Source organism: Pseudorasbora parva, chromosome 7 (assembly GCF_024679245.1).
Source record: "Pseudorasbora parva isolate DD20220531a chromosome 7, ASM2467924v1, whole genome shotgun sequence".
Classification (NCBI taxonomy): domain Eukaryota; kingdom Metazoa; phylum Chordata; class Actinopteri; order Cypriniformes; family Gobionidae; genus Pseudorasbora; species Pseudorasbora parva.
Genome location: NC_090178.1, coordinates 26303835 through 26326577, shown reverse-complemented (window position 1 = coordinate 26326577; position 22743 = coordinate 26303835). Strand labels below are relative to the sequence as shown.

The 22743-nt window shown below is 40.0% G+C and overlaps 1 long non-coding RNA gene and 1 pseudogene across 1 annotated transcript; both read right to left on the bottom strand.

The window, feature by feature from the left end:
• Nucleotides 1-11930: 11930 nt before the first annotated feature.
• On the bottom strand, nt 11931-12047 carry LOC137083994 (5S ribosomal RNA; annotated as a pseudogene).
• A 1025-nt stretch (nt 12048-13072) lies between these two features.
• On the bottom strand, nt 13073-22212 carry LOC137083759 (uncharacterized). The gene is made up of 6 exons (XR_010906596.1): nt 22138-22212; nt 21894-21977; nt 21743-21797; nt 21605-21626; nt 21440-21530; nt 13073-13334 (listed from the first exon to the last, which is right to left on the bottom strand). It is a non-coding gene; the product is annotated as an uncharacterized lncRNA (long non-coding RNA).
• Nucleotides 22213-22743: the final 531 nt, after the last annotated feature.

Genomic DNA, 22743 nt, shown 5'->3' with positions numbered 1-22743 from the left:
CTTTATATAACGGAGTGCACTTTATATAACAATAATAAATACACTTTTAAAATAAATAAATTATTTCAATACTATATAAGCAAATAAATAGGTAAAAATGGAGGCAGAGCAATTTCTTATATAATAAAAATAATAATAATATATACGTTTCGGTTAGACTTTATTTCGATTGTCCACTTTAAACATTCTACTAACTATGTACGTTTTCAACAGCATGTCAACTAACACTAGAGTATTAACTGTACTGTTAGTAGACTGTAGGTTATGGTTATATGTGTTGGGGTTCGGGTTAGTAGAATAAGTTGAATTGTAGTTGCAAAGTTACTTATAGTCAGTAGAATGTCTGTTGGGGACCAACAAAATTAAGTTTTCGTCGTCGTCGGTGCTCCGCTCTTTCTTTGGAAATGCATGTGGATCCAAAACTTTAATAGTTCCGATTTTGTCTCTATAGCGGTCCCTGCCTTCCCTATTTAACGTATCCCGGTAAATTCCACATCCCTTTCAGGATTTTAACATGTTTTTTCTTTCTCCCAACTCTGCTTCTTCTCATTCGACTTGCTGTATGTTTACATTCGCGAGGCCATCAACATGGCCGCAACGTCCCAGAATGCAACGTGGTGCCCAAGCCCTATTCTTGCTTTTTGCACATCGTACTGTTATTACTTCTTGTCCGTGGTTGCGCCTCCAAGCATGAAAGCGGTGGAAAGTTAATCCATTTTCGACATTTCCCATGGTGATTATGTGTTGCGCTGTTACACCCCAAAATGCAGCAACGGTTTACCATAGTTTAAATAAAGCCAAAATAATCAAATTAAGACACACGACTGAGAGGGAGTACGTCTATAAACAGTGCGCAGTAGTCCGAGTAGTAGTAAAGGATGCCATCAACATGGCCGCCACGCCAAGTAATGACGTCATGACGCCCAAGCCCTATTAGATCACGGCCATATCGTAGCACGTTTTCGCTCCAACCAATCACGTTTTGGCCAGTATATCGACTTAGGCGAATCAAACACACAATCTCCAGTTAAATTTAACAAATATGTTTTGAATGCTTTGTGCTTAGTAACAGACCTTCCCCCAACACAACAGAGAAAGATTCTCCGTTACCCTGGAAACCATCTGATAAGACGTTTTACGGCCCAAAAGAATTTGGCCACATGAAAAGTCCAGAGTTAAAGACACAAAGCTTGTAAAACACACGCTTTTGCCTCAAATTATAGACAAACCATCTATAAATGAATATGCGCCCCAGGACATTGTATGTAAACACATAACTGTCTTGTAAAATGTTTCTTCTGTATGGTATTTTGCATCTTTTTGGCTTTGTCTTAACAACTTACTAGTTCAGGTAACCTCATATATGTCATGTCTCCTATCAAATTAATGCTCACTTCACGACTTACACTTCCATGTATATCACTTATTCAGAAAATGCAGTGTGTGTTTGTTGCATTAATTAGAGTATGAATGGGCAGAGACCCATTGATTCAAGTTTGAAACAAAGAGCCATAAAATCTCCAGAGGAATTTCCCGCTTGGAAATCCCAATAATCTCATTGGTTAAGTCTAACCCAGGAGGGTGTGACTACTCCCAGACCTTAAAAAGAGAGGCTCGGATGCCCTCCCTCTCTCTTCTCTCTCTGGCTGAACCAACACGTCATCGTGGCTGGCCCTTGAGCCAGGCCACCAATGCAGGCCCTCCAAGCAGGGAGGGCCTCCATACACAGAGCCATGTGCTGGGACCAGAAACCCGAGGCCCACACACGGCTATTATGCCAACAGGCCCCAACACTTCATGTCGACCTTCTTCTTCTTCGACCATCAGAGACTCTGCAAGTTCACCATCGGAAGGAATCATGCGTGGAAAAACCCATCAGACCAAACCATCGAACTTTCTCCTGCAATTTCCACCTGGACGGTCTTCTACGGCTCAAGCCATATGCAAGTATCGTACGCAAAACAAATTGCTGTGTAGTGAGTAAAGCTGTAAACCCCTTTGATCAGACAAAGGGGCTTGTAGTCACCGATGGTTTCTCTAAGGTTTTAGACTCTTTAGACTTCATCCATCTGTACTGACCCGGTTCTTCTAACCACTTTCACTTCAACTCTTGCTATGTATGTTTTGTGTATGTATGTTTTATGTCTCGTTCGTGATTTATAGATACAACATTTTGTGCACAATATATGTTTGGTTCTGACTCCCTGCCTGCAAACAAATTGTCCCTTAAATGATCGATCTGGTTATGCGCTCTAAGCGCTTATGTAACTACAAAGGAAGAATATTTTTTCTGTAGCCATGAAAAATATCATTTTCTTAGAATTAATAATCAATACTAAATGTTCACAAACGAACTGATTAATTGATTGCAATGTTAACGTAGCTACATAAAGCTAATCTATTTAAATTATTCCAATATTCATAATTAATCATAATGAGTTATGAATAATTATTAATATTTCCCTTAAGAGCTAATTCGCTACACCAGTGCTGCTGTATAACATTATATATATATATATATATATATATATATATATATATATATATATATATATATATATATATATATATATATATATATATATAACATATATCTATAACTCATATATAACAATATATTTGTTTGGAATAATGCAACAATATTACCCCCATACATCTAGGCCTCGACAATGAGGTCAGACCTGTGAGGAGAGCGATTTACAAACCACCGCTGACAAAAAGAGTCGGAGATTTACAATGGAGGTACGGTACCGTGGCTGGTAATGCTTTTATTTCTGTCATGAATCCCAATGTAAGTAAAAATTGTCCTTTTTTGTTTTAAGAGGGAAGCAATGTATTACTGCTTTTTGCATTGTAGCAGATTGTTTTTCCGTTTTCTGAGAATTTTTTTATTCGTGGCTTTAGAGTCAGCAGTGGTGAAAAGAGTGAAATGTCAGTTGTTTGATTTTGTATTGAGTCAAGCTAATGGCTATCTACCTCAACTGAAAAAAATAATATATGAGAGTCCATATGGTAGATTGGGATGTAAATAAGTTTTTTGTCAGAATGATAAAAGCCAGATTGAAAGTTGATTTAGCCTACTACAAACGGTGTAAAAGGGTTCACAAACATTTGGTGTTTTAAAAATGTTTTGTTGTGAAGAATTATTTGTCCAAATTAATTATTTAATAACAATATTCAGGGGGCCCCCTGAAAAAATTGCTGTGGACCCCCAACGCCCTCCACTCATATTACGCATGGTCACGGTAGGTTTGATGCACCTAGCTAATAAGCATTTCTTACAATAATGAAACAGACTAATAAATAAATGTTAATACAGGTTGCTTTTACTTATTTAATATGCATGTTTATACAAGGTTGAAAATTAAACTTATTGTTTAAAGTCATCCAGCAATTATGCAAGACAAACTAATAAAATAACAAGAAAAGAGAAGAAATTGCGATTTTATTGGTCAGCTGCTGTTTTTCGCTGACTGATGATCTGAAATAACCTTGCCTATAACGCACCCTAGCGGCAGCACGTTTTTCTAAAACTGTATAAGTTTCTTTGTTCTGCTGAAGACAAAATATGATATTTTGAAGATTGTTCGTAACAAAGCAGACAGAGAAACCATAGACTACCACTATATTTTTCTCATAGTGTAACGTTAGTCATTTCTCCTGTAGTCAGTGGTTGCTGTTTAAAAACATCTGTTTTTGTGAGTAAATGACAGAATTTTCATTTTTGGGTGATATTACGTCTTGTCTAATGTTAATTCCTCTCCGCTAGATGGCGCTGTTTTACAAAGGTTTATTTAAACTACCTCTCTTTGAAAAACTTTATTTGTTATGCTGCATAGAGACAATCACGGAAAACTCGGCAGCCATATCAGCCGTTCTGCACATCAGAGAGATCGCGTGCGTCTTTCAGCTGTTTTCTGTTGTTGTTGTTAAACGCCTTGGAGAAGCTTTGCTTGTAAGTTTCTTTTATTATTCTTAATTTATGTATTTTGGGTCTATATCTTGTTATGATGTATATATTAGAAGCATGTTATCGGTTCCACGTGCGTTATTCAGACATTTCAAAAGATCGCCACGCGATCACGTAATGACTACTGTAATTTACCGATGGTAATGTAAACATTGTATTAATGAGTCATTGTATTTGTTTATTTATATTTAAGTAAGCATATTTGTATTTCTTTTTCAGTTTCACAAAAAATAATGTAACAGAGATGAGAGAAACAACATGATTGCACTCAACAAAGTCAAGTAAAGATACAAATTTACTTCTTCATCTGTGTGGTCATTGAGGCATCTTCATCACTTCAAAATGTTTAGCTATCTGTATATGCATGCCCAACATACACGCATGCAGAGGACAGAATAGTGAAAAAGCACCATCACGACAGGCAGAACACAACACTTCTGAAAAGAACAGCTATTCAGTTATTCCACCCATCACAACTCAAGATGGATGTCAAAGAGAAAGCTGAAGAGCAACAGCTGGCCACATCTCATGTCTCACTCAGTCAACTGGAAACCAGATCGATGATATCTGCATCTTCCAAAAGCTCAAGATCATCCACAGCGAGTATGGCGGCAACCAGAGCACGAGCTAAAGTAGAAGCGGTGAGAGCGCGTACAACCTTTGTAGAAAGAGAGGCTGAGGTACTATTAGAAAAGGCTAAACTGGAATCTGAACTGTTATCACTACAGCATAAAAAGGAGTTTGCAGCAGCAGCAGCAGAGGCTGAGATTTTTGAAGCAGCTGCAGCTGAGATTGATTCAGGAGAAATTAATATGGCAACTGACGTCACAGCATTTCCACAGGAGACTATTGAAAAGCGTACAAAGGACTATGTGGATAGTCTTTCTGGAGCAAGTTTTCACCGTCTCCCTCATGTTAAAGCAGAGCCTGACTCCCCTGATCATGAACAGTTCATGATGCAGCCTACACTGCCTACCATGGCTGCCACAAGCCACGTCACACAAGACGTTGACAGACTGAACATCTCAACTCCTAGACCATTACCAGTAAGTCAACCTAAAAGGCACAGTGCACAGCTATCATTTTCCCAGCACACTCCTGTTAACATGCTATACACATCGCACTCTCATAAATCCTACGGGCAAATTCCAGTTTCAGAGAAAGTGAGCCAACCTCAGATGACTTATCTCAGTTCAATGCAACAACCACCTTCCACAGACCATGCAGGTATGAGTGAAATAGCCAGATACCTGGTGCGTCGTGAGCTTGTGAACGCAGGGCTAAGTAAATTTGACGATCGCCCGGAAAATTACTTAGCCTGGAAGTCATCATTTATTAATGCACTAGAAGGGCTATCGCTCACCCCCAGCGAGGAGCTTGATCTTCTGACAAGGTGGCTAGGACCGCAGTCTTCAGAACAAGTTAAAAGAGTGAGAGCTGTTCATGTCACAGATCCAGCAGCCGGCTGTAGAATGGCATGGTCTCGTCTTGAAGAAAGCTTTGGTAGTGTTGAAATAATTGAGAAAACGCTCTTTGATAAACTGGACAGTTTACCTAAAATCAGCAATAAAGAACCCCTAAAGTTAAGAGAACTTGCAGATCTCCTCAAAGAAGTGGAGTCAGCAAAGCTAGGAGGCTACTTACCTGGGCTCTCTTTCCTAGACACAGCACGGGGCGTGGCACCTATTGTTAACAAACTTCCTCATAACCTCCAAGAGAAGTGGATGTCCCAAGGGTCCCAATACAAGCTTCAGTTCCAGGTACCATTTCCTCCATTCACATTTTTTACAGACTTTGTATGCAAGGAAGCATACATGCGCAATGACCCAAGTTTTGCATTCCACTTTTATCCAACTCCCCATGTAAAGTCTGAAACCTCAATGAGAAGCAGTGGGCCACTGAAAAGCTTCATCTCTACACACAAAACTGAGATTGAACAAACTACCAGCTCTACTGATTCGGCAAGCAGTAAGCCTGATATCAACAGAGAGTGTCCCATTCACAAAAAACCTCATCCCTTCAAACGGTGCAGAGCCTTTAGAGCTAAGGGCATTGAGGAGCGGAAAACGTTTTTGAAGGAAAATAATATCTGCTTCAGATGTTGTTCTTCGAACGACCATGTGGCCAAAGACTGTGAAGTTGTCATACAGTGCACAGAGTGTGGCAGCAACAAACATGTCACAGCCCTTCATCCTGGACCACCTCCATGGACATTAAAATCTCCCAACACAGAGCATGGCGGGGAGAAAGGAAGTGTGAACCCTTCCATTAACTCTAAATGCACTGAGGTATGTGGGGATACTAATAGTTCACGGTCCTGTGCAAAAATCTGTCTCATCAAAGTTCATCCTAAGGGAGAGCCAGAAAAATCACTGAACGTCTATGCTATTCTTGACGATCAGAGTAATCGTTCACTTGCCAGATCGGAGTTCTTTGATTACTTCAATCTCAAGAGCACAGAATTTCCCTACACTCTGCGCACATGTGCTGGAGTCACAGAAATGTCTGGGAGGAGAGCTATGGACTTTATCGCACAACCTCTAGATGGCAGTCTTTCAGTCCCACTCCCTACGCTCATTGAGTGCAACTACATGCCTGAAGACAGGTCAGAGATACCCACTCCTGAAGCAGCAAAGCACTACTTGCATCTCAAATCTATTGCTCATCTCATCCCTCCTCTGAATCCAAATGCTCAAATACTTCTCCTTCTTGGTCGTGATATCCTCCAAGTCCACAAGGTGAGGGAGCAACGCAATGGGCCAGAAAATGCTCCTTATGCTCAAAGATTGGACCTAGGCTGGGTTGTGGTTGGTGAGGTGTGTCTTGGTGCTGCACACAAGCCTTCAACTGTAAGTGTTTACCGCACAAACATTCTAGAAGACGGGCGTCCATCTTATTTAAGTCCATGTCCCAATAAACTCTACTTAAAGGAGAAATTAACCGCACAACCAAGGGTTAAAGCCACTCACCTTCGCCAGTCAGCTCCCAGCCCATTAACCACCTCAGTCTTCAAACTAACGGAAGATGATGAAAAAATAGCTCCTTCGATTGAGGATAGACAATTCATTCAGTTAATGGACAAAGAATTGTTCATGGATGACACTAACAGCTGGGTAGCGCCCCTTCCCTTCCGTGCACCTAGACAACGACTTCCAAACAACCGAGAGCAAGCCCTCCGCCGTTTTAACTCTCTCTGTCGCACACTACGTCAGAAACCTGAGATGAAAGAGCATTTTGTAGAGTTTATGCAGAAGATCTTTGATAAAAATCATGCCGAGCCAGCTCCTCCTGTGAAACCAGGGGAAGAGTGTTGGTACTTGCCCTCCTTTGGCGTGTATCATCCACGCAAGCCTGGTCAAATTCGTGTAGTGTTCGACTCCAGTGCCCAGTTCCACGGCGTGTCTCTGAACGATGTTTTGCTAACGGGTCCAGATCTAAACAATACTCTGTTGGGAGTTCTACTACGATTTAGACAAGAGCCAATAGCCATCACTGTGGACATAGAGCAAATGTTTCACAGTTTCATCGTCAGAGAGGATCATAGGAACTTCCTCCGTTTCCTGTGGTTCAAGAACAATGACATCCGTGAAAGCATGGTAGAATACCGCATGAAAGTACACGTCTTCGGCAACAGTCCCTCCCCAGCCATTGCCATTTATGGCCTCAGACGTGCTGCCTTGTATGTTGAAGGGGAGTTCGGTGCAGAAGCAAGAAATTTTGTCGAAAGAGACTTCTATGTTGATGATGGACTCAAGTCACTTCCCTCCATCAATGAAGCTATCAGTTTGCTTAAGGCTACCAAAGATATGCTCGCTATCTCTAACCTGAGACTCCACAAAATAGCATCCAACAGCCCAGCTGTGATGCACGCATTTTCTCCTGCTGACTACGCCAAAGACTTGAAACATTTGAATCTAGACACTGATTCACCTCCCTTGCAGCGCAGTCTTGGCTTAAGTTGGGATCTTCAGAATGATACCTTTACTTTCCACGTCAACCTCAGTGACAAGCCATTCACACGCAGAGGAGTTCTGGCGACTGTAAACAGCTTGTTTGACCCTCTCGGCATTGTGGCACCAATCACCATACAAGGGAAACTGTTACTCCGTGAACTTTCAATTGGGAATTCAGACTGGGATGCCCCCCTTACAGCCGAAAAGGAAGTGGAATGGAACATCTGGAAAAACTCATTGCAAGACTTAGAGCAGCTCAAAATTCCCAGAACCTACAATCCAACATCGATTTCCAACGCAGTAAGAAAGGAGATTCACGTCTTCTCAGACGCATCCCTCCAGACTATATCTGCTGTTGCATACTTGAAGGTAACAGATCATGATGGAATAGGTCATGTTGGATTCATTATGGGAAAAGCCAAGCTAGCCCCACAGACTGGTCATACAGTTCCCAGGCTTGAATTGTGTGCAGCCGTCCTTGCAGTTGAAATAGCAGAACAAATCGTCCAAGAACTAGACATCAAACCCGACACCTTACAGTTTTACACAGACAGCAAAGTCGTACTGGGGTATATCTGTAACGAGACACGACGCTTCTATGTGTATGTCAGCAACAGAGTCCTAAGGATTAGGAAATTCACTTACCCAGAGCAGTGGCTGTACATTCCAACCTCACAAAACCCTGCAGATGTTGCTACTAGACCCGTTCCTGCTTCCCGTCTAAATGAAACCAACTGGCTTACTGGTCCTTCGTTTTTGCAGCACTCTGCATCCATTCCTGTAAAGGAAGCGCCCCATAACCTTATCGATCCAGATACAGACGTGGAAGTGCGAACACATGCTACCACCTGCTTAAAACCCGATTCTAGCCTTGGTTCTCACCGCTTTGAAAGATTTTCATCATGGAGATCTTTAAGAAGTGCCATATCTTCTCTTATTCACATCACTCAGTCTTTCAGAAACAAAGAAACTTCATGTTGCGGCTGGCACCACTGCAAGCTTTCATACAAATCAGAGTTACTGACTCAAGCTGAAAGGATCATCATCAGGTGTGCACAAAGGGAGGCTTATAAAACAGAAGTCAGTTGTTTGGAGTATGAAAAAGACATTCCTAAGCGGAGTTCCCTCAAGAAGCTGAACCCTGTCTTGGAGGATGGACTCTTAAGAATTGGAGGCAGACTAGAACAGTCCACACTCCACAGCGGAGAGAAACACCCTTTCATCATTCCCGGCCATAGTTACATAGCAACCCTCCTAATAAATCATTACCACGAGAAAGTAAGTCATCAAGGTCGAATCTTCACAGAAGGAGCTATCCGCTCTGGAGGATTCTGGATAGTTGGTGCAAAAAGACACATCAATGGCATCCTCCACAAGTGCATCACTTGCCGCAAACAGAGAGGTAAAACGGCTAAGCAAAAAATGGCAGACCTCCCTCCTGACCGCATCAGCACAGAGCCACCCTTTACTAACGTCGGCTTAGACGTGTTTGGCCCTTGGAATGTATCAGCACGTCGTACCCGTGGGGGTCAGGCCAACAGTAAAAGATGGGCAGTAATATTCACATGTCTATCCGTGCGAGCCATCCATATCGAATTGATAGAGTCAATGGATACATCAAGTTTTATTAATGCACTTCGCCGTTTCTTCTCCATACGAGGTCCGGCAAAGATCATACGATCCGACTGTGGCACCAATTTCACAGGAGCATGCAAAGAGCTGAATATGCTTGCTGTCTCAGCCAAAGATTCAGGCGTGGCAAAATACCTCAGTGAAGAAGGTTGCAAATGGATCTTTAACCCGCCACATTCGTCTCACATGGGAGGAGCATGGGAGAGGATGATTGGACTTTCAAGACGGATCCTGGACTCCATGCTTCCTCAAATCAGCTCTTCACATCTGACTCATGAAATGCTGTCAACTCTAATGGCTGAAGTGTGTGCCATTATCAATGCAAGACCTCTTGTATCCATTTCAACTGACCCTGAGTTGCCTCTTCTCCTCACTCCAGCAATGATCCTCACCCAAAAGGTGTGTACTCCATACGCACCCCCAGGACCCTTTGAGGGTGCCGACCTATATCGGAAACAGTGGAAAAGAGTGCAATATCTCGCCAGCATATTCTGGGGCAGGTGGAGGAAAGAATACCTTGCTTCCCTTCAGGCTCGCAAGAAATGGCAAGACAACAAGCCTAATATCAAAGAAGGAGACCTGGTCCTCATGAAAGATGATCAGGTAAAAAGGAACGAATGGCCAATGGCTCTGGTCACCAAGGCTATTTCTGGCTCAGACGGGAAAGTCAGAAAACTGGAACTGAAAGTCACTAAGAGTGGTATTGCTAAGACATTCTTAAGGCCTATTACAGAGGTTATTTTGCTAATGTGTTAAGTTACCCCTGTGACCACATATCCACTTGTCGGAAATTCAAGAGTGGTATTATGCCTAATACCAGACGGGGAGTATTACGTCTTGTCTAATGTTAATTCCTCTCCGCTAGATGGCGCTGTTTTACAAAGGTTTATTTAAACTACCTCTCTTTGAAAAACTTTATTTGTTATGCTGCATAGAGACAATCACGGAAAACTCGGCAGCCATATCAGCCGTTCTGCACATCAGAGAGATCGCGTGCGTCTTTCAGCTGTTTTCTGTTGTTGTTGTTAAACGCCTTGGAGAAGCTTTGCTTGTAAGTTTCTTTTATTATTCTTAATTTATGTATTTTGGGTCTATATCTTGTTATGATGTATATATTAGAAGCATGTTATCGGTTCCACGTGCGTTATTCAGACATTTCAAAAGATCGCCACGCGATCACGTAATGACTACTGTAATTTACCGATGGTAATGTAAACATTGTATTAATGAGTCATTGTATTTGTTTATTTATATTTAAGTAAGCATATTTGTATTTCTTTTTCAGTTTCACAAAAAATAATGTAACAGAGATGAGAGAAACAACATGATTGCACTCAACAAAGTCAAGTAAAGATACAAATTTACTTCTTCATCTGTGTGGTCATTGAGGCATCTTCATCACTTCAAAATGTTTAGCTATCTGTATATGCATGCCCAACATACACGCATGCAGAGGACAGAATAGGTGAACTATCCCTCTAAGCATGTTTTGACATGTTTGTAGGCTATAGTCTAAAACAACAACAGCATTCCCTCAAATAAAAGTTAGAATACGCCAGCACGTCACGGTATTGTTGTTCATTACCACGGCAACCATTTGCGTGCAGCCAGATCCCAGATACCCAAATCCATTGGGTACTATTATTGCCATCAAGTGGCTACTGATATTTTTTTATATATTTAAATGTTGTACCAACATGGGTCTTCCAGATGTCACCAGTCATCACATTTTTAGTTTTGGCTCTCAGAACATACTGTAATTTTTTTTTTTTTAAATTGAAGTTAAATTAGTATTAAATAGCCTATATATAGCCTATATATAAAAAAAAATAGATATAAAATAGATATATTTTACATTAAAATGTGGTAATTTTAGGAGTAAATAAATTTGAAAATACAAAAAAACAAACCAATAAATAAATTTAAAAAACCTGTATAAATTGATAGTTTTTATATTATTGAACATCAAAGCGCTTTACATAGAAGGGGGAAAATCTCCTCAATCATCACCAGTGTGCAGCATCCACTTGGATGATGCGACGGCAGCCATATTGCGCCAGAACGCTCACCACACACCAGCTGATTGGTGGAGAGGAGACAGAGTGATGAAGCCAATCAGGATATGGGGAAGATTAGGAGGCCATGATGGACAGAGGCCAGTGGGCAAATTTGTCCAGGATGCCGGGGTTACACCCCTACTCTTTATCGAAGGACATCCTGGGATTTTTAACGACCACAGAGAGTCAGGACCTCGGTTTAACCTCTCATCCGAAGGACGGTGCTCTTTGACAGTATAGTCCCCATCACTATACTGGGGCGTTAGGACCCACACAGACCACAGGGTGAGCACCCCCTGCTGGCCTCACTAACACCTCTACCAGCAGCTACCTGGTTTTCCCAGTTGGTCTCCCATCCAGGTACTGACCAGGCTCGGCCCTGCTTAGCTTCAGTGGGAAACCAGTCTTGAGCTACAGGGTGATATGGCTGCTGGTACATAAACACATTTTTAAGTTTTAATTTTGTTTTCTAGCCCTTATGGTTAAAAAATTATTAGCATAAACATAAGTCAAACTTTGGACAGGTGGTGGCGCTAGAGAGATTGAAATAGAGACTCGAAATTTGCTATAGTGACGGATGGGACTGTCCTCTAGCTGTGTGCCAAATTTCATAACTTTCCCGCAAGCGGTTAAATCCCTAATAATAGTGATTTATCCTGACAGATAAATCTACTCTAAATTAGATTAGATATATGTCTGTCAGCCATTATTATTATTATTTTTTACATGTGCAAATATCACAACAGTTTACACACACACACACACGCACGTACACACACACACACACACACACACACACACACACACACACACACACACACACACACACACACTATATATATATATATATATATATATATATATATATATATATATATATATATAATACACACACTACACACACAGGTCCTTGTACACCAACTGAAATATTTCAGGTCTATTATTGTTTTAATACTGATGATTTTTGCATACAGCTCATGAAAACCCAAAATTCCCATCTGCAAAAAAAATTGCATATTCATCCGACCAATAAAAGAAAAGTGTTTTTAATACAAAAAAAGTCAACCTTCAAATAATTATGTTCAGTTATGCACTCAATACTGGGTCGGGAAGCCTTTCGCAGAAATGACTGCTTCAATGCGGCGTGGCATGGAGGCGATCAGCCTGTGGCACTGCTGAGGTGTTATGGAGGCCCAGGAGGCTTCGATAGCGGCCTTAAGCTAATCCAGAGTGTTGTGTAACACAGGTTAGATAAGGGGATTATTTAATTTATATACTATCAAATTATATAATTCCCTTAATAAAAGTGTTGTGTTTGTGTATTTGTCAGGAGATGGCGCTATAGTTCACCTGTTGTTACCTATAAAAGGTGTAGAGTAAGAATGGAAGGGTTGTTGCACCTGCTGTCAATCATGTAACCATCTGAGACTGTTGCTTTGTTTGTCCTGCTTGTGGACTGAATAAACACTTGAGAATTGGGAACTTTCTTGTCCTCATGCTTACCTGGAGCTAAACATAACAAATTGGCGACGAGGATTTTGCTGTCCTACATGAAAGATGTCTGCAGTTGCTTCTTTTCCTACGCCATTCTTACCATGTCCGGGTGAGCCGTCTATTCCCTTTGAAGTCTGGTTGAAGATGTTTGAGAACTATTTACTTGTCATAAATGCATCAGGAGATGAATGGCCAGTTGCAAGAAAGCGAGCTTTGTTTCTTCATTGCCTAGGAACAGAAGGTCAGAGATTATTCTATACTTTACCAAATCAAGGAGAGACAATGAAGGATGCTATAGACTTTAAAACTGCACTTTATTCCTCGACGTAATGTTGTTGCTGAGCGTCATGCATTCAGAAAACGAATTCAAGCCTCAGGGGAAACAATTTTGCAGTATGTTGCTTCTCTTCGGGACCTAGCAGCCACATGTGAGTTTGCATCTAATGATGATGAGATGTTGCGAGATCAATTAGTGGAGAATGTAAACAGTCATCGTATTAGAGAACGTCTGCTATTAGAGACTGATTTGACTCTTAACAAGGCTATCACGATTGCTACGCAAATGGAGGCTGTTGGTGAACAAGCTAAACTTTTTTCCAATCTGAATTCAGAACCTGTTCAAGCAATACAAGTGACTGGTGTGCCTGCTGTTGATCGTTACACAAGACAATCACCTTTGAAACCTCTGGCTGTGCCTTCAAAGTCGTCTGCTACTCTCTTGGCTCGTGCATGTTACCGCTGTGGATCTACCAGGCATCTTGCAAATGATCCCAGATCAGTGTTGTGCAAGTTACTTCCAAACTGTAATATATTATAGATTACTTATTACTGCTATTTAAAAGTAATTCTTTACATTACAATATTACTGTCTCAGAATTGTAATGCGTTACATTACTCCTGTATTACTTTTGAGTTACTTTCACCAAAATAACTACTGAAGTAGCTCTTAACATTCTAAAATGTAGGCAGAGAGCATTTTACATCCAGTAGAAAGCGATATGATGAACCATAATGACTGGGTTATCAGGCTAACAATAGAGAATTGGCTCAAGACAATGCAAGAAATCATGACAGACAGAATCACAAACGATCCAATTCTGTGTAGAGGTAAAGTGATTATCTTGCAATATCTGGGAATAGCTTCCCAGCAAGCAATAGCCGTCATTTCACCGTCTAGATTAACTATAGACCTGATATAGTCCGGCTATGAGTAGACCACTTTTAGCCAAAATAACCTTGAATTTGGTTACATGTATTTTTTGTCCAAATAACTTGTGAGATGTATCATATTCCATCATGTAAGCAAAGTCAACAGTGATTACAATGTGTTTGGTTTCATTTCTTTAACGTGATATATTCATGGCTATGCCTAGCCACGGTTTAGCTCCTATACAGACCGGCTAGCCCATTTTTAGTCAAAAGACTAAACTGATTAATTTTAGTTTTTGGCAATGTAGCAAATTATATGGTTGATATTACATCATGTTCGCAATGTCAATAATATTTGCAAGATGTGTCATTTCATGTCACGGTCTATCTGTAGCCACGATTTAGCTCTGAATTGGACGGGCTATGTGTAGTCTGCTTTTAGCCCAACCTTTTGTAAACATTTGAATTAGTTTTAGCTTTGCTGTCTGGCATAACATTCACTTAAAATGTAAGACAGTCAAAGAATCGTAAACTATTGTCTCTTTTTAAAATAAAATTTAAAAAATCAATTACAACTCTCAACCGCTAGGTGGCAACTGTAGCCTGTACTACTGGCAACGGCAGATATCGCGAAAAACATTTCTGTCGGTTGGAGTGAATTTTTTTTACACAACATGAGGAGAACGGAGAACAGCAACGGGCAACAGCAAACGTTAAAGGACATTATTTGGCCTTGTAAGTATCTGTGTTTTCGTTTTAACATGTGTTCATTATATACATTATTTGTTATCGTGTATGAACGGTGAGATTTTAGCTAAGTAATATTGCCAAAGCCATGTGGTTAGCTTATATGCTACATGTAGTACCTAGGCACCTTAAAAAGGGATAAACATGAAACGTGCAAACTATTATAATTTGTTATGAAAGCCACATATATCCTTTTACTCTTTGGATCATTGTATGAAAATATGAGTCTTTGACTTGGCAAGGCAAATGTGTATTGCACATTTCACCAAGCCAAAAGTGCTTTACATAAAACATAAAAGCAACATTGGGCAATCTAAAAAGACAATATAAGAAGACATTGTTCTATAAAAAACAAACAAAAATAAAAACATGATAACAGCAGAGTAAAAGTTACAGTGCAGTGTAAGAAATGTATCATTATTTATTTCCAGTTAATAAAAGGCAGTGGCAAACAGTAAACCTTGATTTAAAAGAATGCCGGAGGACTGCAGGTTTTCTTTCAGAGATTTCCAGATATATTATGTATAAAAATTATTTCTGCTTCTCCGTGTTTAGTTTTGACTCGGGGGACAGAAAGGAGACCTGTCCCAGACACCCTGAGAGGATGGATCATAATGCAGCAGAAAATAGGACATTTACTTTGGCCTTAAAACATTCAGTGCTTCCCCAATCATCTACCTCAGTGTTCTAATGCAACATAACGGCTAAAACATCTTTTAAACCCAAAAATCAAGATGTCATTGCTTCTTGTTGTTTCTTTTCATCTGTTGAACACAAAAGAAGAACCTGGGTAATCAAAAGCTTTATGGGCCGCATTGACTTCCATTGTATTCATTTTCCTACAGTGAAAATCAGTGGCTACCATCAAATGTTTGGCTACCAACATTCTTCAAATATATATTTTTGTGTTCAACAGAAGAAAGAAACCCATACAGGTTTGGAACAATTTGAGGGTGAGTAAATGATGACTCTTTAAACATGTCACATACATGTATCTTAACCTTTTATTGCCCAGCTTTACTGTGCATCCAAGCTAAAGAGAATGACTTCATCACAATTACTTTAAATAAAGTAAAAAATTATGATGTCAAAAAGGCCTTTCTTGTGCAATTTTTTGTTTCTTATTTGGCAGATGCCGTGATGATGCGTTTTATAAACCAGCAAAAGGGTTAACTTATATATATATATATATATATATATATATATATATATATATATATATATATATATATATATATATATATATATATATATATAATTTTAATTATATCACGTTGTTAATATTCCATATTTCTTATCCTAATTTTATGTTTAATTGTATTTGTAAAATTTTATTTTGTCATTTTTATGTTTTGATCTTTTTGTATTATCTTAAGTTGTCTATGTTGTTAATGTTCTTTTTCTAAATAAAACCTTTATATTTAATGTGTTTGGATGGATTTTTATTTTTTAGATCCTGTTATATTTGAGTGAAAAGAATCCTTTAGCCATTTTGTTGTCTATTAAATGTATATATTAGTCATTCGTTAGCCGTCTATTTGATGATTAGTCTATCCTTGGGCTATGGTTAGACGTCTATTAGATTTTCACTGACAGCCCAAATTTAGCCTTGATTTAGCCTAGACTCATATTTGCTGTCTATTAGACGTATAGATGTAGCCATTCAGTAGCCGTCTAATCTTGGGCTACGATTAGACGTCTATTAGATTTTCACTGACAGCCCAAATTTAGCCTTGATTTAGCCTAGACGTCTGGGGTGTGTTTAGACGGCTAGTAGACGTCTTTTAGACGGAAAATTGCTTGCTGGGTTCTGTTCATAGACACAACAGAACTGTGTGTATGCGCATTTATTTTCAAGCGACATCGATAGAATTTCGGTTTTAGACAAAGGTTGCATTTGACCGCATTTACATTTGACTATTAGCCTAACGTTCTTTTCCTTATCTGTGATAAACTCTAAGCAATGCGCATCCATCTCGCGAATGTACAGTAGAGATGTGACGGTGGGGACATTTTCCCACCGGTTAATCAAAGTGTGATGTGACAACACCGGTAATAACAGGAACATGCGCATTATTAACGGGAGCGCATGCAAGGCGAGTGCTTTCAATGAATTCTTATGAAAGTTAAGCTTCCATATGAACTGAAAACGCGCCAGTGCGCGGCGCGCACACCGTGAATGACAGCTCGTTAGTAAATTCGTGCTCTCTGCGGCCAAGCATATTTTAGTTTCGGTTTAAAATGATTCTATTTTTCTATAATTCTATCCTATTATTCTTAATGAAAAACACAACACAATGACAAACTCCCTTTTAGGGGTGGGCGATATCTCGATATTTAAAATATATCGAGATATTTTTTCAACTCGATATGGATTTGGACATATCGTATATATCGATATATTGTTTATATTTAATTCTGATTCCGCCACTTTGCTTGTTTGCCTTCCCTGTGCTGTGCTCGCTCCCGCTCGCGCGCCTCCCGCCTCATTGCTTTTGTTCCACCTCCCCTCGCGTGTCGTCTCAGTGCACACGGCGGCGTCCGCAACCAGGTGAGGATTAGTTATCATGTTGACAAGCGCGCGCGTTGTTCAGGACTCAGTTAAGAGACCATGTTTTCCTTCTAACACAACTGCTTGCTGAAATTTATAAAGAAATATTAATGTTCATCATAGTTCAAATCGCACGTTTCACCCACAGTCAGGTGATTGACACTGGTGCGAGACGCACTCTCAGTCGCAATCATGCCAGTTTATGATTTGTGTCAACTGATCGCATGGTTTTCGGTTAAAATGTCAAAATGATCGCATATCATTTAAAAACATTTAAAAAGTATTGCAATATCATTACTATGATTATTTTGTCAGCTTTATCACGGGATTATGATGAATAGGTCTATTCACGTTTTAGCCAAGAGAGAAAAACGCGACATCCCGGGTGTCCTGAGACACGCGGTGCTCTCCTGTCAGTTGTACTGTATCACATAGCCTACCATCTGACATTCATATTTCGTTCTGTAACTGGAAAAGAAGTGAAATTCAGCTCATGTGTAGCCTACATGATCCGCATGATGAGTTTGAATTTTGTCAAACTCATGACAAACATCACTGTTTGAATTTTGATAAAAATTTAACAGGAAATGGTGTTATGACAAAATCAGTTTATTTATATCTCAGTCATGCCCCAATCTTTCTGCAAAATGCTTACTGTTTTACTGTTAAGTGTAAAAAAGGGAGTCTTTGATTCATCTGTTGAAAGCATGAAATAAATGAAAAGAAGGCAATATTATTTATTTTACAGTTAAATTATTATTATTTATGTAATCAGGGAGTTTTTTTTTTTAAATGTCGCAAAAGCCCTTTGTTCCTTCATGAACTGGCTACCTCTTTGCACTTCAATAAAAAAAGAAAAGAATTTGTGGTATTTGGCATATTTGTTTTTGCTGTAGTTTTTAGGGGGTTATTTTTCCTGTAAAGATATCGAGATATATATCGTATATCGAGATATATTTTTTGCTCCATATCGCCCAGCCCTACTCCCTTTATTAGGCGCTTTTACATTTCACATTGAACGCAAGCGTTACTGAAAATGTACCGAGTAAAATATTACTGAAAATTCATTAGTAATGCCTTACACTACTGCGTTACATCAAAAAGTAATAAGTTACTGTAATTTATTACTTTTGTAATGCGTTACTCCCAACACTGTCCCAGATGCCCTGCAGTTTCTGTAAAGTGCAATAATTGTCAAAAGGTGGGACATTTTTCCAGAGTGTGTCGTTCACAGCAAACACGTTCTGTCCATGAGATTGAATTGCCTGAGCTTCAGATTCTTTACATGCATGATTCAGTATCTAATAAGATAAAATGCATTACTACTATCATGACTGCATCAGCTTCTGTACCTGTGGAGTTGATTGTGGATTCTGGATCTTCAGTTTCTATTCTGCCAAAATCTTTGTATGAAAAACACTTCAAGCAAGATGCCTTGCTGCCTCCTGCTGTTAAATTGGTAACGTATTCACGAGATCCAATACCAGTGCTTGGCTGTCTACCTGTTACTGTTACTAGAGATGATATGAACTGTAATACGTCAATATTCATTGTTGAATGTGGCACAGCTCTTCTTGGAATGGATTTGATAAATGGATTGCATCTTAAGTTTGAAGGTTCTTCTATTCTTCCAGGACATGTTCAGTCTTCAGTCCCTGTAATGCGACTTTCTGCTTCTGTGCCTGTTGGCAAGCTAGGATGTGCAAAAGGCTTTGTGCATAAGGTAAAAATTTCTCCAGATGTGAAACCTGTTCGTCAGAAACTCAGAAGGTTACCATTGTCTGTTTGAAATGCTGTTAGTGATGAACTGCAACGTCTTCTTGACCTGGGTGTTATTGAACGAGTGGATGCTTCGCAGTGGATTTCTCCAATTGTAGTTGTTCAGAAGAAGACGGGTGGCCTTCGTATGTGTGTAGATCTGAGAGAACCAAACAAAGCTGTTGTTGCAGATTGTTATCCGTTGCCCCATATTGAGGAGATGATGTCTACGCTGTGTGGAGCAACTGTCTTTTCTACAATTGACTTAGAGAATGCTTACTTCCAGCTTTTGTTACATGAAGAAAGTCGTGATCTGACTGCATTTATTACCCATGAAGGGTTATTCAGATTCTGTCGAGTACCTTATGGCCTTGCCTCAGCTCCGTCTGCATTTCAGAAAATGCTAGCAACTGTACTGCAAGGGTTGCCAAATGTGGCTAATTATCTAGATGACGTTATTGTCTGGGGACACACAAAAAGTGAACATGATCACATGCTTAAAGTGGTTATTCAGCGTATACATGATGCAGGCTTACAGTTGAATGATTCAAAGTGTCACTTTAACAAAAGCAGTTTGCGCTTTCTTGGTCATACTGTATCTGCACAGGGTATTTGCCCAGATGAGGATCATCTTAGTGCAATGCTTCATGCTCCTGTTCCTAATGATGCACATCAGCTCCGTTCCCTTCTTGGATTGTTGTCATGGTACAATAAGTTCATTCCAAATTTTGCCACAGTAGTAGAACCATTGCGTGCTTGCATTAGACAAGGTTCTGAGTTCAGTTGGTCAGATGAAGCTCAGAAGAGTTTCAGTTCTGTAAAGGAGTTATTGCTTCAAAGCCCTGCTTTAGCATTGTTTGACCCTAACTTGCCCACTGTCGTTTCAACAGATGCATCAGATTATGGACTAGGTGCTGTATTCTCTCAAATCCATGAAAACAACACAGAGCGTATTGTTGCGTTTGCTTCAAGAACCTTGTCTACTTCTGAACGAAAATATTCAACGATTGAAAAGGAAGCTTTAGCATGTGTCTGGGCTGTTGAAAAATGGAGAACTTACCTCTGGGGTCGAAAATTTCTTCTACGTACAGATCATCAGGCCTTGACAGTGCTTCTCTCCTCTAAAGGTACAGACCGCGCTGGAATGAGGATAGCGCGTTGGGCAGAGCAACTCTTGTGTTTTAACTATGAGGTTAATTATTATCCAGGCTCTAAAAACCAGGTTGCTGATTATCTTTCTCGCCTACCCTTGCCGGCTTCTGATGAGGATCTTTCTGATACTGAGCCTGAGTTTGTTGCATTTCTGTCTTCTGAAATGTCTGCTGTGTCTCCAACTGAATTTGCTTCTGCCTCTGCCTCATGCTCCGAAATGACTGCGCTACGTGCTCAGATTGTTCGTGGATGGCCTTTTTCATCAGCGGCTGTGGATGTTGTTTTACGTCCATATTTTCAAGTACGTGATGAACTTGCTGTGCAAAAGGACTACGTGTTTAGAGGGTCACGTCTGGTTGTTCCCGTTTCATTACGACATGTCTTGGTGAGTCTGGCTCACGAAGGTCATCAAGGAATAGTGCGTACGAAGCAGCGCATTCGTGAACTTTATTGGTGGCCTGGTATTGACTGTTTGGTTAAGGAGCAGATTAAGAATTGTGAAGTTTGCTTGTCTTCTGATAAGACTACAACTCTCCGTGTTGCACCATTACAACCTGTACCTTTTCCATCTGTGCCATGGGAAAAAGTGGCTGTTGACATTGTTGGCCCATTTGAAACCGCTACTTGGGATTGTCGGTACATTATGACATTAATTGACTATCATAGTAAGTGGCCAGAAGTAGCATTCACTTCTTCAATCACAAGTAAAAATGTGATCAACTTCTTGACATCAGTCTTCAGCAGATTTGGACATCCTCATTACATTGTATCTGACAATGGATGTCAATTTAAGTCAGTGGAGTTTGCAGCATTTCTGAAAGAGAGAGCTATTCAACATCTACATACGTCAGTGTATCATCCAGCTGCAAATGGAGCTATTGAAAGATTCCATAGAGTACTGAAAAGTTCTATTCAATCAGCGATTCTGTCTGGAAAGCCATGGAAATCAACAGTTACAGCATTTCTTCAAACTTACCGTGCTACTCCCCATTCTGTTACTGGACGGTCTCCTTCTGAGTTGCTCTGTGGCAGGAAAATGCGCACTCGCCTTAATGTCCTTCCTCCTCCTATCATTTGTAAGAATGCTGATGTGAGTCGGAAAGTGGCATTGTCCCAAAAGAAGATGAAAACATACACAGACCTCAAACGAAGAGCTTGTACTCCTGAGTTCAAACCAGAAGATTGGGTGCGTATAAAAATTCCAGTTCATGTTCCTAAAGGACATCCTAGACTCTCAAAGCCTCTGAAAATTGTGCGTCAACTTGGTCCATGTACTTACCGGTTGACAGATGGGAAAACTTGGCATGCGTCTCATCTGTCTCCAGCTTGTGCACCTGTGGAAGATGGCAGTGAGAGTGAATTAGTGTCCTTGCCTCTTCAGTCTGTCCCTTCCTCTACTGTGTTGCCTAAAAATGAACTTGTGAACTTGCCTACTCAAACTGCCTCTCCATCTGTTCCTGAAAGATCTTCATCACGAGTAAAACGCCCTCCACGTTGGTTGCACGATTATGTCACTTAAAAAAAATCTATTTCTACACTAATTGAATTTGATGTAACTATTGTATTGGCTTTGCCTATTGCACCAACTTTGTATTTTGGGGGGGAATTTACAGTTCTAAGTAATGGGGGAATGTTGTGTTTGTGTATTTGTCAGGAGATGGCGCTATAGTTCACCTGTTGTTACCTATAAAAGGTGTAGAGTAAGAATGGAAGGGTTGTTGCACCTGCTGTCAATCATGTAACCATCTGAGACTGTTGCTTTGTTTGTACTGCTTGTGGACTGAATAAACACTTGAGAATTGGGAACTTTCTTGTCCTCATGCTTACCTGGAGCTAAACATAACAAAAAGCTGTCCATAAAAGATGTAAGAATAATTAAAATTAAATAAATGCATGCAAATTTGTTCTAGAACAATCCTCAGTGATTGACGAATGAGAGCTCTTCGTCAGTTGCGCGTGCGTGTCAATGAGCATGCGCGATGACAGAAGAGACAACCTTGATGAGGAGAGTACACGTGATCGATCAACGCGATCCAATTCTGATCCAAAATATGAAATACTGATCCGAAAACCCTCCGAAGAGTATGAGGAAGTTTAAATTTTAATTACTTCGATGCATCCTGAGTAAAAGAGCCGAAAGAATGTAGAGTAATATGTTCTATTAGGTGAGTCAATAATCTATGACAAATATTCTGTAGTACTTCATGATAAGATAGTAGCAGTAATACTAAACAGTAATTAAGTTGCTGTAGACTGCCCATTTTCTCCTTAGGTTGTAGT